A 12253-nucleotide genomic window follows, 5' to 3' on the forward strand; every position below is an offset into this window, starting at 1 on the left:
AGTCATTTAATCTAAGCATCTAAGTTGTTTGTTATTGTAGTGAATCCTCCTTGAATAATACATTACTAACGTAAACCAAAGATGAGCAGTTAAGACTGATATGGTGTCTCTTCAGAGTCATCACAAATCTGAACTTTTACCTTTCTGCCTCCCCATCCTGAACAAGTATGGCACAGTTTAGCATTGTCTGCTGTGTTTAATCTCTGTTTAATCTGGACCTCATAAGGAACTGAATAGGGAGCAATAGGTTGTCAAGACTACTATCCTTTCAAGAATTGCAGTAAAGCGGGGTGCTGGTGGCTCATACCTGTAATTGTAGCTACTCAGCAGGCTGAGATTTGAGGATTGTGGTTGAAAGCCAGCCATAGAAGAAAAATCCATGAGATTATTATCTCCAATTAACCAGAAAGAAGAAGTAGAGCTGTGGCTCAAATAGTAGACTGCTAGAGCTGAGCAAAAATGCCCAGGGACAGCATCCATGCCCTGATCTCAAGCCCTAGCACCAGCACCAAAAAAGAATTACATCTATTCATTATCATCTAACCTATGAACAATAAGGTAAGATGATGATCATAGCATGACAAGATAGTATAGTCAAGCAGCAAATATCTCAAACAACTGTGTAAAGATTCAGTGATGACTTGTCAAGAAAAATTGTTACCAATTCAAGCCCACATATTGCAAGAAACTAAGGAAAATTAACAAGGCATACTCACACACGTTGCCCAGCTTTCCAACGTTTATTGGCAATATGTACTGTGTACTTAGTTCTGTAAGCTTTAATTTTCTAGAGAATTTGTGTCAATACATTGATTCACCAAGCCAGCAAACCTGTCCTTGATCAAATTACTTCAGTTCAGACACCCTCAATGAAGATTATCCTATGGTAAACTCTGGCCATTCTATCTAAATTCTAGGGAGCAAAAGCAGGGAAAACCGAGATCATCTGAAGAAACAAGTGATCGAGCATCTTACTGAAGCACTTGGAAACATGAAATTCCAAATATCTTTCATGTTAATGCATGGACATGAGCACTTCGCACGAATCAAAAGGAAACATATTTGTAGAGCAAATGCAAAGAAGATTTGGCTGCTCACAACATTCTCTGAGTCTGTGAGATGAAAAATTTCAGAATATCCACAGAAGATCACACAGGTGAAAACTGCATAAAAGAAACATTCTAAAAACATCATAGTGCACCAGGAGATAAGTCTTTTCTCCACGTCCTTACATTCTTTTATGTCATATCTTCGACAAAGAAACAATGATGCTGAACACAGGTGGCTCACGCCTATAATCTTAGCTACTCTGAGGATCCTGGTTCAAAACCAGCTCAGACAGACAAAGAAGAATTAGGTGTATCACAAAGAAAATAAATCCTAAACAATCACCAGTAAAAGCTGATATCACTGTTTTCTCAACTTGAATAATACATCACTGAAGTACCTTAACTTCCAACCATAAATTCCATTCCCTGAGACATATACCTAAGTTTATTGTCTCCCTCATTTAATTATATCATTTAGTCATTTGGTTGTATATACATATAGCTATATATGCACAAGGCCCTTCACTTTTAAAACTGTCAATTTTTCAATCTGTGAAATGGAGATTAATTATTACACCTGCATTGTGTCTTGTTGTAAGAACTGTGAGTGCTTACTGGGCTCCTATTCTGAAGTATTACAGTTTGAAACTAGCCCAGGCAGAAAAGTTCAATAGAATCCATGTCCAATTACCCAGAATAAAAGACAAGCTGGACTCATAACTCAAGTGGTGGTGCCAGCCAGCAAGCATGAGGCTCTGAGTTCAAGCACCTACAGTGGCAAAAAAAATGAACTGTAATGTTTACCTTCATTTCAATATCATTTTAGTTAACCTGCCACAGTATTATAGACAGGCAAATGATGCAAGTCTCCTGGATCAGACGCAAAGGTCTACACTACTCACAGCACAGCAAAACAACATGAGCTGACTGTTTGTGCAAAATTGGCCCCTTGATTCCTGAGGAGACAATGCCAGATCGGGGCCCAGCTGAATAAGGGAATGTGGCTTATACAGTAAATTTGTGAAATATATCTATATCTATATCTATATCTATCTATTATCTATATGGAGCTTTAGAACATGTAATCCCTTAAAGGACATGCAAACATTGATCCAAGGGAAACATTCTCCAACAAATCTGCCCTCTGTTTCAGAGAGAGTTACTGACACAGAAAGGCTCTGGTCCAGAGGGAACTACTGAAAAATCTTTGTCTTTTGAGGCTATTTTCAATGCAAGTATACTTGGAAAGACAGTCTGAAACAAACACAACCAATGACTCTGCTTACAAGACACGCAGAAATGTAAAAGACCCAGCATGGAATTGTCTCCTAAAAGTCATAAAGACAAAACTATAGAGAGCAGGTAAAGAATTGAGCACAATATTTGCTGCCTAATAAGCACTAAATGAATTAATATAATCCCAGATATAAATTCTTTCAGTGGCTTAAGAGCCCTATTAATAGAATATTGTCGAGAAATCTTTCAGAGCCTGGGTGCTATGCTGAAGATTCTCCTTTAACCTTTAACCTTTTCTATGACTACTACTGATGTCATCAGGAAGATGCGCAAAGCTCCATCTAAACTTAACTGCCTAACTGTTTTTTTCTTTCTTGCTATTGTTTTTAACGTATTTAAAAATGTACTATGTGATTTTTTTGTTTCTTTTGTATGTTCTTCACCCTCTTTTCACTATATTTGATGTCGGTGCCCTGCATCTTATATATAAATTTTTCTAATTTGGGGAGGGGAAGGGAAATAACAAAATGCTGAAATAAGAAAAAAAAGACATTTTAGGGGAAAACAAAAAATCAAAAAAGATAACTTTTTAAGTAAAGAATATATCTCCATATATATCCCAAAGTGATACCTGAAGAAAGCTCTTTTTTTTTTTTTTTTTTTTTTTTTTTGTTGGTCATGGGGCTTGAACTCTGGGCCTGGGCGCTGTCCCTCAGCTCTTCAGCTCAAGGCGAGCACTCTACCACTTGAGCCACAGTGCCACTTCCGGTTTTCTGGTGGTTTATTGGAGATAGGAGTCTCACGGTCTCTCCTGCCCGGGCTGGCTTTGAACCGCAATCCTCAGATCTCAGCCTCCTGAGTAGCTAGGATTACAGGCCTGAGCCCCCTGCGCCCGGCAAGAAAGCTCTTTAAAGTTCAGATAGTTTTCATAAATCAAATCATACCAAGTCACATTCTATGTGCTATAGTTTGCATATAGTTTGTGTCTCAAATATTTATATCTTGGAAACTTGCTCTTCTTTTCCCTCTCTCCATCTGATGCTCAAAATTTAGTGCAAACATCTTCCTTCAACCTCCCTTTCCTCTGTTCTTCCCCCTTTCTCCTCCTCTTCCTCTCTTTCTCTCTTTCCCTCTTCCTCCCCCTCTCCCTCCCATTCTTCTTCCCCATCTCTCATTCCTTCTCACCCACAAACTTTCCTACCATGCCTGGGCTATTACTAACAGCACAAAAGAAGACTCCAATTAGTTTAAATATATAATATGCATTGCAGAGATGTCTTTCTGAATCCGTAGAAATGTTAGTCCAAAAGCCAAACCGAATCTAGCCAGGCAGGTTGATGAGCTTAGGTGGCATCTCAGATGAAAGATCTCCACTTTTGTATTTCATGAATGCGAGTCCATGGGATAGGCCTGGACAGGGCTTTTCTATGAAAAAGAAACCTCTATATTTCGCTTCTCAAACAGCCCAAGTGAGACAGCCCTGCAGTCCCTGAAGTAGACTGGGTGAATAGACAATAAAAGCCTACCGGTGTAGCACTGCCCTGTCCCTGTCTCTTTTTTTAATTTTTTTTTTTGTCGGTCATGGGGCCTGAACTCTGGGCCTGGGCACTGTCCCTCAGCTCTTCAGCGCAAGGCTAGTGCTCTACCACTTGAGCCACAGTGCCACTTCTGGCTTTTTCTGCTTATGTGGTGCTGAGGAATCAAACCCAGGGCCTCATGCATGCAAGGCAGGCACTCTACCACTGAGCCACCTTCCCAGCCCCCTCCCTGTCTTTTGACAAACAAATACAATGTTCTAGATTCAAGAAGGAAGCAGGAGTTCCATACTGGGGCTTCTCTCTAAAATGTATGCTCCCTTTCAAAGAACTCTGACTTTAGGAGTTAACAGGCTGTTATTAAGATTGTTAATAGCCAGGCACTGGTGGCTCACGCCTGTAATCCTAGCTACTGAGGAGGCAGAGATCTGAGGATCACGGTTCCAAGCTAGCCCAGGCAGAAAAGTCTGTGAGACTTTTATCTCCAGTTAGACACTGGAAGTGCTCTGAATTCAAGCTCCAAGACCAACACCAAAAAAAAAAAAATTAAAAAAAGATTGTTGATACCATTTGCCTTTTGGTACTTTAAGTTATCTATCACCTGAAAAGGAAAAAAGGTGAGTGCAAACCTCACCCTATTCCCTAGCACAAAGAAAGGCACATCTGCCCTTGGGGGTACACCCTATTAAATGTTGCCCTTATAAACTTCCCTGCTTCCCTTTCTTATCCTTCGTACAATTACAGGAGCTATAAGTAAAGATTAATCTGGAAATATGATAGCTACATGTAGTCAATGTTAAGCTGTCTTTTTCTAGGAATCTAGCCATCCATTCAGATATTGTTAAGTAAAGGAAGTCTCTTATGTGGTTACACACAGCAGTAGCAACAGTTATGAATGAGGCTGTATTGTTATGTTATAACGCATTCCCGAATTCACAATAGAACTACATATTCCATGTGCACAAGAAGGAATACTATGTTTCTTCTTGCTCTTATTAGGAAGAAAAGTGCTATAGAAATCTATATTTATATTGTTCCATTTGTGTTATATATACATAAAGATATGTAATATAATATATACATGTCAAAAATATTTTAGTGTTCTAAAGCCTAAAGTACCTAATATAACAAAGGGAGATCAAAGTTTTGAGTTTTATGAATTGCATGGAGCTCATTTTCAAGCAAAGTCATTATACAAAATTGTGAGGTAGGGCTGGGAAGGTGGCTCAGTGGTAGAGCACTTGCCTTGTATACATGAGGCACTGGGTTCGATTCCTCAGCACCACATAAGCAGAAAAAGCTGGAAGTGGTGCTGTGGCTCAAGTGGTAGAGTGCTAGCCTTGAGCTGAAGAGCTAAGGGACAGCGCCCAGGCCAAGAGTTCAGGCCCCACAATCAGAAAAAAAAAATCCAAAATTGTGAGATAAAGCCACCTCAAACCATGGGGATCGGATCACAGAGGCAGTTCATGTATGGCAAGTGAATTTGTTTTAAATTATCGCTATAGACAAAAAAAACCTGAACTATGCATTCATTTCTAAAATGTTCATTCCTAGGGTAATGTTACATATGCATTTTTAGTCTCCAATTACAGAAGAAAAACATAAAAATGCACATTTTATGAAAGCTACTCCAAGAGCCTAATTAAGAAATTATAGGTGCTAAGTTGTGCTCCAAACCCAGGGATTTGCCTTATTAGAATATGAGTTACACTGGCCACCTAGTGGCTCATGTCTGTAATCCTAGCTACTCAGGAGACTGAGATTGGAAGATGGTGGTTCGAAGCCAGCTGGGGCAGAAAAGTCCCTGTAAGATTCTCACTTCCAATTACCCAGTCAAAAACTAGAAGTGGAGCTGTGGCTCAAAGTGCTACAGCAAAAGAGCTCATGGACAGTGCCCAGGCCAAGTTCAAACCCCATAATCATCAATAGAAAAGTATGCAAATTACTATCTTCTTCAAAAGAATATATGCCACCTGATTTCTACCTCTCCCCAAATACTGATTGCAACAGTTCCCACACATCTGTTGACATATGTAGAGAGAATGTCAAGTTTCCAGTGTTATTACATATGCCCTATTCAGTTAACACTCTAACACTATACCAATGACTCTTGATTGTATTGTACTATGTTGTGCTGTGACTCCTTTCCACTAAATTTATCTTTTTTCAAGACAGATCTGTCACGTAAGTTCAGAAGAAATTTTCATGTAAAGAAGAAGTGAAACCCACTATGTAAAAAAGTTTAAGGTCTGCAGCATTGTGCTTTGGAATTTCTATTCCTACACCAAGCATGTCCATGTATTCATCAATATGTGGAAGTCTCACACATAATTTTCTCAAATTTAGGGTTTATTTTTCTTTTCCCCTTTTCCACAAAGTTACTACTCTCCTGGAATTAATCTTTACCATTTCTATGCATCCCTTTATGTCTCTACCACATTTATATGGAACCATAAGCAAAATGTTATTGCTTTGCATGCTTCTAAAAGCTACAGAAATAGCATCATAGCTCATGCACTTTTCTACATCATGTAGTCTCAACAGGAGCAATATTGCCCTCAGGGGGGTGGAAATTGGTTCTTGGGGGAGTAGACAACCTTACTCTTCTGCTATACAAAGCACAGAAATACATAGAGTACATAAATAACTAGATATTCTATATCTGAGGTATTAAAGTTTTCATGGGAAGGATTAAGAAAAAAAATGTCTTAAAAGGCTCTACGGAGAGGCAATAATGAAAAATAAGGTTGGGAAATACTATTCAATATTCTGCTGATTTCCCTTAGTTTTATATCTGTGAAAAGTGTCATGTCGATATGTATAAGCCTTGTTCATTCCTTTTTCGATATGTAGAACATTCCAATGCATGAATATACTGCAGTTTCTGTATCCACTGTGCTGTGGATAGCAATACTGGTCAGTTCCATAGTAATGAATACCCTTGAGCTTGTCCCTTTGTACATATGCAAGCGAGGTTTTCTGGGATGGATGCCCAGCAGTAGAATTGCTGGAAAACCAATAGTTATGTAGTTAGCCTCACTAAATGTTATTTGGGTAGTTATAGACCCTGTCTGAATTGAGCAGATCTTAAAAGGAGGTTAGGAAGAATTTTCAGCTATCTTTAATTTATTTCTGGGATCAAGAAGATGGGAACAGGGCTGGGAAGGTGGCTCAGTGGTAGAGCGCTTGCCTTGCATGCATGAGGTCCTGGGTTTGATTCCTCAGCACCACATAAGCAGAAAAAGCCAGAAGTGGCGCTATGGCTCAAGTGGCAGAGCATTCACCTTGAGCTGAAGAGCTCAGGGACAGTGCCCACGCCTAGAGTTCAAGTCCCACCACACACACACACACACACACACACACACACACACACACACACACACACACACACACACACACACACACACACACACACACACACACACACACACACGAAGATGGGAACAGCTCTCTTTCCCACTTTTCTACTTGTACAGCTCAGAAGAAAAGGCAATGTTTCTGTTAACAATGTCTCATTTAATATCCTTTCTTTTAGACTGTGTGCACGTGCACATGCACAAACGCACAAGTGTTCTTGAGGGAGTTTGTGCACAGAAAAAGAGTACTCTGGTTCTTGTATATGTGCTGAAATCTAATGGTCAATTTACTCAAATTAATGTATTTAGTTTCTTAACTGTGTCCTTTAAAATCTAATTTTTAAGCTCTTAATAACTTAAAAAGTTTCTTCTATGTATAAAGCTAGCAATTTTTAAGAATAACCTTTAAAACTCCCTTAAATAATGTTAAGTACAGTTCAGTTAATTCAATGCACTAAATATCTTTACATTTGGGAATTTAATTGATTCATCTTTCTCTCCTTTTCAAAAACAGTTGTCTGATTTTGTGACTAAACATTTTACATACTTAAGTAAAATCACAAATACAGTAAACTCATGAACAGAAAATTCCTTAATTAATATAAACATTCTAATTCAGCTTAAATATTTTGTTAGACTTTAACATCAAAAATCTAAAATAATTACTCAGTTGCATATTTTACATTGGAATTCAAGTGCTGACCCAACACATTAAAGAAGTTATATTCTTCCAAGCATCATGAATACCTAAAATATGTATCAGTACTTTAAACAGTTCTTACCTTAATTCTAAAGGTTCCTGCATTTAAAAGGTGCTAATCTACTACAGACATTTATGTCATCCCACACAATTTAGAGATTGACTTCCCCTGTAATTTTCAGGGTTGGTCAAATCATGACTATTTCTGTAATACTGAATAAACAAAACTTTGAAACACTTGAGCAGAGTAGACTATGTTTTGAAGTGAATTATATTTTCAAGTCAGATTCTGTCACCCCTACTGAGGTATCTGCCTCATTTGATAGAATTTTGTGTTTCTTTGGCTTATCAGATAGATGTATAGACATATGTAGTCATTTTTCCTCTAATTCAAAAATACTTAAACTTGATTCTTTTCATATACTTCTTATCTCCTAGGACCACACACATTTTACAAATATTAAAAACCCAGCCAGATAAGTTTTAGATCTTATTCTTGAGGTTGTCTGATCATTTGGCCACAAATCCCAAGATTAATTTTGAGAGCAGAGTTCCCCATACCTGAGGTATGGGGAGTAAGGCTAGTAAGGTATGGAGGTAAAGCTAGTTCGGTCAAATTGTGCAGTATTTCCTGTGTTTTTAATAATTTCTTCCTTCACATTAAAGTAAGTGTTAAGCTTTTACTGTAAAGGTCAACTAGTAAATACTTTGTACTCTGTAGGCCATAAGGTCTCTGCTCTATCTATTTAACTCTAATGTTTTACAAGAGAAAAAGAGAGCCCTAAACAAGACACACATAAACAGGCATGGCTGTGTTCCAATAAAATTGTTTTTTTTTTAATAAAATCAGGCCATAGTTTGTTGCTAATGAAAATGTTCTGAAACTGGATAGTAATGATGGCTGTACTGCTCAACAAATTTATTTTAAAAGTCATTAAATTTCATGGCACAGAAATTACTCCCTAATAAAGCTGTTGGAAATAAAAACTAGCTACCTTTCAAAAAGCAGAAAAGCATAAACATGTCTGCTAGCCACAGACAATTCTCACCTACAGCAAACCACCTCCTATCTTTTTTATTCCTCAATTTTTATTTACAATATATCCCTCTCAGGATTGTCAGAAAAAGCACCTTAAAAATCCTACTGATGAACTACATATGAATTGTATGCAAAATATTAGATCCTTTTTATTTTTTAAGTTTTTTATTGTGAAAATACTGTACAGAGGGGTTACAGTTACATGAGCAAGGATAATGAGTACATTTCTTATCCAGCATTGTTGCCTCCTCCTTTGCTTTTCCCCTACCATCCCTTCCCTCCCACCTCCTCAGCTATACCCCCTCACCCCCCCAAATTGTAAAGTTTGTTTTTTGACATAGCGTCTTGTACATCTCATTGTTGCAATGGGTCCACCTGTATCCCTATTTAAACAATTTGTTTTTTCCCTTCCCCTCCCCAAATTATACCAACATCAAATACAATGAAAACAGGGGTTATACCATGGAGGAGGGACATACAAAGCAACAAAAAAACTGCATGGTACCTTATAAATACATTAGAAACAATAGCAAGGAAGAAAAAAAATCCACTTGTGTCCCTATCTTGGGATTCATTTTGCTTAATATCATCTTATCTGGTCATATGTACATAGCTTTTGACCTTTTCTGCTTGTCCTAGACATATACTAGTTATTGCAAATAAGGGAAACCATGGGACCTATGTTTCTTTGGGCCTGGCCTTCTTCACTTAATATAATTTTTTCCAAGATCCTGTTTATTTTATATGACCTTACTGCTTTAGGCTGAACAGGGACAGTTTTGGAGGATTCTTTATCAGCTCACTCCCAGAAGGAAAAACAAATCTTCCTATGATTGAATATCTGTAACTTGAGCACAAGATATCTGTTGCTCAATTACATGAGCACATTTGATCTTTTCAAAGAAATGAGATATGAATCATTGCCTGTTTTCATTTATAAATTCCAAGACATAACACAGGTAAAAAGTCGTAACTGGAGTTATACTTTCTTCATTTGAACATTTCCTTGAAATTCATTTTAAGAAAATAGTTCAGCATAGAAAAGTATTTCTTTTATCATTGTAGAACTCTACAAGATACATAGAAAGGTTTGGGGTTCCAGACTCCTTATGGTATAGCTAAATTGGTTCCATTTACCTGTTTCCTTCAAGGAACCAAGTAAAAGTATAAGGTTTTTTTCTGACTTTTTCAGGTAGAGTTATGTAAAACTCATCACAGGGTTAGTGTTTCTGCTCAGTGGAAAAAATGCCAAAAAAATAAGCATTAGGCAATCTCAAGAACATCGTCTCAGGCCTGCCCTACAATCTCACTCAGGGTGAAGCTGTAAAAGTAAAAGATCAAAGAGCCTAGGAAATCATCGCCCATGGATACGAACCAGTGGTTTTCTGTTACATCATATGCTGGTCACTTCCCAGTGAGCTTTTATCAGCATGTCAAAAAAAAAAAAAAGAAAGAACAGTCTGATCATTCCAATGAATTTACTTATTACCTTCTTAATCTGTACTATCCAGGTCAATCTTTGCTCCACGTGATTTTTGTCTTCTTATATAATTAAAATTTCCTTCTGAGCAAAAGGCACAGAATGCTACCTACTTCCTGGGAGAGCAAGCTTCAGGGCCTGTGGGAAATAGAAAAAAAAGCATTGGTAAAAGAGACAAAGAAGGGGAAAGTGGAAAAAAAGGAATGAAATGGGATAATGAGACTGAGAAAGTGGACATTGAGAAGATAAAATACCCGTGTTCTCATAGATCAATTACATGTTGGAAACCATGTCAGAAATGTTTTCTAAAGAAAGCTTCAACCTTGCTTTTGTGGAAGACCACTAGGTAGGTCCTTTGTACTCAAGAAAATACATAAGTTCCATAAGAGAAAGTTAACCTGACCCCTAGCTCTGCTTATTGAGAAACATCTGAATCCAACTGTATTGTCAACATGCAGACGCAGGCTGGCTACTTGCCAAGGAGAATAACTCCTGCTTTGGTTTCAGTTTCCTCCAAATTCATGGGCTTCTCGTATGATAGGATTAAGAAGTTGGACCTATAAGAAGTGTTTAGGCCTTGAGGGATCTTTCCTTGTGAAAGGGAGATAGATAAACCCTTCTAAAAGACTACACAGAGTGTAGTCTTCTGGCTTGCCCTTCTGCCTCCCAACACATGGTGACATTTCTCCACCCTGGTGAATGTAGCAACACTGTACCACCTTAAGAGCAAAGAGTAATTCTCACCAAAATACCAAATGTACCCTTGCCTTCATATTGGACTTTCCAGCCACTAAAATTATGAGAAGGTAAAGTTCTATTCTTTATTAATTGCTCTGATTCCAGTATTTTGTTATAGCAGCATAACCATGCACTTAATAAATGCTATTTCTTTCTTTTATTACTATTAGCATGTACTATACAAAGTGAGAGTGTTTACTGTGAGATTTGAGTAAAGAGTGTCTACAGATAATTGTGGGCATCTTTCTGTCTGCTCTGTTCTATTGCACGGACATGAAAGTTTGTCCTTGCAGAAACTAAATCACCAGGCCATTATGCTCTTGATCCATTTTATTCAAATTCTTCTTAGTCCTGCATTTGCTGAACTGAGCTTTGGGGGTTAGCCATCAGGTAAGGGAATTTATTACAGGTGGCCTTCATTTGGTTGTTTTTGTTTTCTTGTTTGTTTGGTGTTTTGCATAAAGTATCTTGTCCTCTTTAACCTAAGCCAGGAAAGAAAATTTTTCCAAACCATTATTACCTTTATACCTTCTGAACTGTGAAGCATCTTTACTTTGGCTCATGTTGGGATATAGACCCATTTCTCCTAGTGTGCTAGAAGCTACAAAACTTATCCCTACAGGTGGACCCATTGCAACAATGAGATGTACAAGTCGTTATGTGGAAAAATGAACTTTACAACTTTGGCCAGGGGGAGGAGAGGGGGAACAGGGGATGGGAAGGGGAAACAAAGGAGGAGGCAACAATGCTTGATAAGAAATGAACTCAATTATCTTGCCCATGTAATTGTAACCCCTCTGTATGGTATTTTCACACACACACACACACACACACACACACACACACACACACACACACACACACACACACACAAAACTTATCCCTATTCTCATGTCTCCTTTACTGCTTTTAATTACTTTTATCGTGTTTCTATCATTTTTACTGCTTTTTTTTGCCGGGCCTGGGGCTTGAACTCAGGGCCTGGGCGCTGTCCCTGAGCTTCTTTGTGAAGGCTAGAGCTCTACCACTTGAGCCACAGCACCACTTCCATGTTTTTTGAGTGGTTTATTGGAGATAAGAGTCTCACAGGGCCTGTGGCACCCAGCTTCTTATTGCTTTT

This window comes from Dipodomys merriami, unplaced genomic scaffold (assembly GCF_024711535.1).
Source record: "Dipodomys merriami isolate MVZ:Mamm:240054 unplaced genomic scaffold, mDipMer1.0.p SCAF_3, whole genome shotgun sequence".
NCBI lineage: Eukaryota > Metazoa > Chordata > Mammalia > Rodentia > Heteromyidae > Dipodomys > Dipodomys merriami.